The sequence below is a fragment of the Phyllobates terribilis genome, unplaced genomic scaffold (assembly GCF_046119375.1).
Source record: "Phyllobates terribilis strain yellow unplaced genomic scaffold, ASM4611937v1 Scaffold_89__1_contigs__length_6337102, whole genome shotgun sequence".
Taxonomy (NCBI): Eukaryota; Metazoa; Chordata; class Amphibia; order Anura; family Dendrobatidae; genus Phyllobates; species Phyllobates terribilis.
Genome location: NW_027362849.1, coordinates 1,402,006 through 1,408,005, shown reverse-complemented (window position 1 = coordinate 1,408,005; position 6,000 = coordinate 1,402,006). Strand labels below are relative to the sequence as shown.

General features: G+C 46.6%; 1 long non-coding RNA gene across 1 annotated transcript in view; it reads left to right on the top strand.

Moving 5' to 3' along the window:
* Positions 1-1,439: 1,439 nt before the first annotated feature.
* Positions 1,440-6,000, top strand: part of LOC141197823 (uncharacterized) — a 33,520-nt gene continuing 28,959 nt past the window's right edge. Inside the window, exons 1-2 of the long non-coding RNA XR_012269861.1 lie at positions 1,440-1,524; positions 3,654-3,749. This is a non-coding gene — a long non-coding RNA (uncharacterized lncRNA). The remainder of the gene's footprint in view (positions 1,525-3,653; positions 3,750-6,000) is intronic.

Sequence of the window (6,000 nt, the reverse complement as noted above, 5' to 3'; positions counted from 1 at the left end):
AGGTCTCCTTGGAGAAGGGAAAAGGCAAACAAGTTGCACTTACTCCCTTAGACCATGAGAAGGTGGACCTGAGGAGAGCTAAGAGTATGGTGTTGAAAGATAATGGTGAAGTGGAGGTGGTCAAGATGAAAAGTTGAGAAGTTGTAGCTGTGAGTCCGCTCAGGGGAAGCATCCAGGGTGAAGAAGCTGAAAGTCAGTTGTCCCTGAAACCTGAGCTGGTTGATCGTCTGGAAACCACTGGTGAGACCGAAACGTCTCGGTACAAGTGCCTCGTAGATGTACCCGAGGACCTGAGGGAAGAATGCACCCGTGAGTTCGTGCATGAGGAGTTTAAGAAGGCCGTGGGAGCCTGGAAGGTGTACTTGACCTCAGAGGCCAAACAGCTGGTGGTCCTGTCCACGACCTGAAGTCACAGTGAAGAGGGTGGCAATCCTGAGTGACATACATTGGCGATGTATTCGCACGAAGCGGTTTCTCCGGTTGAAGACTGAGCAAGCCGCTAGACAACTGGAGCTGATGAGAGAGGCTCACAGTCTGCTAGAAGAGGTCATCCGGGTGCCTCATGTTCTGGTGAGAGAGCTCATTGGGAGAAATGGCCGAGCCATGCAGATGATGGTGAAGAAGTCTGGTGTGGTGAGCAGTCCACATGATCGTCATGACTGGATACCGGATGAAGACGGCATGGTGTCATTCTACGCTATAGGAACGGAGAAAGTCTGGCATATATGAGCATGCTGGTGGAGTACCGAGTGACCTACCTGCGAGAGGTGGAACAATTGAGTCTCGCTAGACTGCGAGTAGATGGACAGCATCATCTGAGCAGTAGAGGATGGCAGCCGTCTGGAAATGGTGGGACCCGACAGAGAAGGGGGCCCCTAAATAACAGAACACCTGAAGTTAGGGACCCTTCAAGGTGTCCTGAGAGTAGTGGGCGTGGGTTTAGAGGTAGTGAGACCTCCAGTAACTCAGGTGTGGGTGGCCCATACAAACGACCCAATAGAGGACTGGACAATACGGAGTCGAACCAGACCTTAGGTACAAGGACATGTGAGTTGCACTGCCGTATTGACCGCTGGGAGCGGGGGAGACCTGACAGGGTTTCGACTGACCGCTGGGAGCGGGGGAGGCCTGACAAGGTTATGACCCGGAAAGGTGACCTGACGAAGTCAGTGACATTGACAGATGGGAGGTCCCTAAGGAATGGGCTAATGTCAATGAATAATGTTCCAGGGGCTGGACAACGTAAGGGTCAAGTGCATGGTCTCTGTGTGAACTGTGGGTTTTAAACTGTTGTGTATATTATGTGTTCAACCCCACAGGTTTGAACAGAGGGGGGGAATATGTGGTGCAGCGGCATTGCTATAATGATCTAGTATGTCTGTTTAGGCTATTTCCTCCCCCTCAGCTGACTGGTCACATGACTGTGACATCACACAGGTCCTTTTGCTCACAGAAGGTATGGACACGTGACTGTGAGATAAGCACAGGTCCTGTGGCTGTGTCTACAGGATATATAAAAACCTGGTGAGTTGAGCAGTGTGCAGTGTACCTGTGAGAGAGGCATGAGGCCTGTTCCCCGGGTGGGTGGGACACTGTTTGTCTGAAGCCTAGTGAGGCCGGGTGAAGCCTGGATCCCGTGTGGATGTCAGTAAGCCTTGGAGGGCCAGAGGCTAGAGACCCCATCTGGGAAACAAATGGACCAAAGCAGCTAAAGCCCGACGTAGGTAATACTATTTGTGTTATGGACATTTTCATGGACATTATTTTATTATTACCTTGCGGGAGGCTGTAACTAGAGCCAAGTGGGCCGGTCTGCCACTTGGGCTCGTGGACTTTATATCTGTGTCGGTGGGCCACGGAGTTGGACCCGGAAATCAGCAGTTTATGGAGTTAATAAACTGCTGACTTGAGAAATACCGGAAAATATGGCAGGTGTGTTTTAAATTGACGCAGCGAAGCGAGTATCCCCCAGGATAATGACAAGCGCTGCCTTACAGTATATATAATGTGTGTGTATAAATATATATATATTTATATATATTGCAGAGTACCACTTCTGTCCTGTATACTGGGCATAATTCTCTATGTATTATCCTTTATATACACTGGATAGTACCAATTCTCCTGCACTGTATACTGGGTGTAATTCTCAGTATCTGTATATACACACTGCACTGCTAAAATAAAATGTATAATAATGTGAGTGGTTTCCCCTCTGAAACTTACCATTCCCAGCATGCCCTGTCAGATTTAATCCTTCAAGGTTTACTGGGAGTTGTAGGTTTGTTACTGCACTGATGATGCGGGGACGGGTATTGCATCCGAGCCCACAGCACCAAGTCATTCACACTGTAAGGCTATTTTCACACTTGCGTTGTGAAATCCGTCCAACTCTTCTGCCTGGAAAGAGTCGGATAGATTTCACAAAATTCCAGCACTTTCCTGATACAGCCTGATGCTCCCTTTGACTATAAAGGGAGGCTGGTCGTGAGCCAGCAAAATAGGCAAGCGCGCTGCTACATTGACTGTGCTCTATACATGCCAGGTGCAGGCAGTATAATACAGCAGGCACCGAACTGCAAAGATCAGGGCTGGCGATGCCACCATACCCAGTTATTTAAACCCTCAGATGCCACGTTCAATAGCAATTGTAGAATCTGTGACGTAAAGCAGAGGGAGGCGACTCATATTGGAGCAGTGAAATCGCCTCTGCCTGGCACATTCCCATGGTAAGCTGTAACAGGTACCTGTGTATAATTTAAGGAAAAAATGCTGGGATGATCTTCATGATTTTTTACCATATTTTTGCATCCTGCTTTTATAAACAGATGTTTCATACTTACTTGCTCCCTACCGCTGAGGTCCTCCATGCCTCTTGCATGTCAATGCTCTGGGTCTCGCTGTGCTTATATCTGCCACAGCAATGGCCACATGCTCCACTGCAGTCAATGACTGGCTTCACATGTCACCACTGAAATCAGTTATTGGCTCCTGTGCCGGCTGTGATAGATGGAAACACTATGTGGACTGTTCCATGGACATGGAGAAGGTGATGTAGAAGACCGTAGCGGTGCATAGCGGGTAAGGACCTATTCACATTTCAATTTTTCACTGACATGTGTTGTCCACATTTCTCATTTGCAGCACGCATACACATTGATTTTAATGTGTGTTCACACATCAGTGTTGTTTTACGGACCATGGGTCAATGAAAAAAATTCATGAACACATGCACTATTTTTGGTCCGTGATGCGGACCAAACACACACACACTAAATTCTATGGGTCTGTGAAAATCACGGGAATGACATCCATGTTTGGTCCGTTTTTAACAGATAGATGCATTGGAAATTATTTTCTGAGCTGAGCAGTGTCCATGGAATACGGATGACCCATTGAGGGCACACAGACGTGAAACGGACCCTTCATGGATGAAACGTACACATTTTAGACACGGTGTGAACAGTGCCTAGGTACGAATCTTCTGTTTAGAGAGGCATGCTGAGGGCACTTGCTAGAAAATAATTTTTCCAGAACATCCCCTTTACAGGTCAAAGTACGCTGCAAACAGTACAATTGCAAAATAAGACAATATACAACAGTTTCCTCTTTACAATGAAAGAACTAATAGTATTACATGTTCTTTTATGTAGGACCAATGTGAATGCTGTGCATTGTGAACAAGCAAGAGCTGAGAATACTGCGTAGACCACCGGATCAGTTGGTAGCCAGTTATAAAGTGATACAGGGTAGGTGATACATGAAATCTAGTATTGATAGCTAGCTTTTTGTTTTACTGGTAGAACATTGACTCAGAAATACAATGAATACTAAATGGAATTTAGGCTAGTTTCACACAAGTGAATCTACTGTGTGAAACACGCTGCTGGTATATCCGCTCTGGAGGAAGATCGTGCCGGCATTACACTTAGATATACTCATATACAATGCCCAGCGCTTCCTCCTGTTCTGTAATGTAGTGACAAGCTGCAAATTGCATCTCGTTAGATTACAGAGTTGTAGTGTGGGCGCCTAGAGTCAATTACCCTGGTGGGCCCTAGGCACCCCAGTCCGACCCTGGCAATATTATTATCCTTTTGTCATAATATCACATAATTGTGTTATCTTCATTGTGCTTTATACAGATAACACCATGCTGTTTTGCACCATCTTGTGGCCTTTTTTGAGTATTACGCTCCCACTATGCACAGTGTTGATTTCTCTCTATGAACTATGAATGCTACACTACTTTTGCAGATTGCCCCGGTGGCACGCATTCTCATCTGGTGCCCTGCCAGTTCTCTTCCTGTATCTTTTGTTCCCTTCGGCGTCACAATCCAGTTTGTGTCACGGTCGGTCATGTGATGTGGGTCGAGGCAAGCTCCCGGACTTCACCAGTTCACGCATGCGTCACTACACTCTGCGTCCCTCTCCTATTGGCTAGCGCAGCATTTTTATTCTCTCTCTTCCTGTGATGTGTCGGGGTGGGCACATTGTAAGGCAGCTCCTGCTGTGAACAAAGTATGCAGTAAACTCATTTTTTCCCATCCATCCTGAGTGTACGCTATTTGACCGTGCCATGTATGGGAATATATATATACCTTTTACCCCAATCTTGTATACTTGACCATTATTTAGTCCCCATACCCCCGTATATTCTCATAGCATCATCAATAGTATACATGTATTTTTACACATATTTGCTTATATATATTTCAGATGATGGTTATATACAGTATACTGTATTTGTGATTTTATACTAAGCAGTGAGTCTCCTTTACATTTTACTATTTATATGTGTGATCTGCACCATCTTCCTGTTTTTGTATGTCCACTGCACCTTTTTACTTCATCAATAAAGTTAATCTTTTATGACATTTATTTATGAATCGCTATATTGACTTAATTATTATTTTTTTGTCCCTTCTATCAGTTTTGCTAACGATTAGTCTGTTGGCGCTAATGTCTGAGATATATGTACACACACTTATTATCCTCTAACATCAGAAGCACAGCGCACTTTATCCAGGACCAACAGGAATATACCTCGAGTGTCCTTATTGTTATATATATGACTCGCCCCCAGGGCCATGGGGTACTCGACAGCCGAGCCTTATGGCTGCTTTTGGGGGAGATCACGGTGGCTGGCCCGGTCCGTAACCCAGGGCGGGTCAGTGTAAAAAGGGGGATATTTTGTAGGGGAATTTGCCGTGACGCCACCTGCGGTGTCTGGTGAGGATCACCAGCGCTGCAACAGTCCTCTGAGGCAAATGTTAGGACAGCTTGTGATGGATCGGCTCCCCACAGGTGGAGCAGGCCTCAGGGCAGTGTAGATAAATGGAGGAGGTGTGCTGGGCGTTATAGTGCAGGGAGGGAAATGGCACCGGCGAAATAAAGGAGCGGAGGCAGCTCAGTGCAGTCATCCAAGATTTACTCACAGTTCTTAGACAGTCCACAGGTGCACTGTACCGGCGCAAGCCTCCCGCGTCGCACTGCGTTCACCGGGCAAGGGTTCAGTCCTTCCTCAGGCAGCTCGGGTGTACCTGGCAGAACCCCACTTTCATATCTCACTCTCCTCCTCTGACTGAACACACTCTCTCTAAGATGGCTTCCCTATTTATACTCCTATCAAAGTGCTTTCTCTAACTACTTCCTCCACCCACACCCACTACTGGTTCCCCCCATCCAGCCAGGGACAAGGCTCAGCAGCTGCGCTCTGCATGTTGCCCCCCCAGCCGGCCTGGAGTAGGGTAGTGTTGGATGCAGGTGTTTGGGGTTCCGTGCAGCACTCCCACCTTACCTGAGAGAAGGGAGACACCACACCTCGGGGTGAGGTGCAGTACTTCTGTGGCGACTGAACCCTCAGGGGCGCCATATATATACCGTATATAATTAAAAATAAAAAAACAATATCCTCCCGCCATTTTTACTTTTTCAGTTCTTTTATTGTACTCTAATGAATTTACATTTTTTAACTACCTGATTCTTGTCATTCCCTTT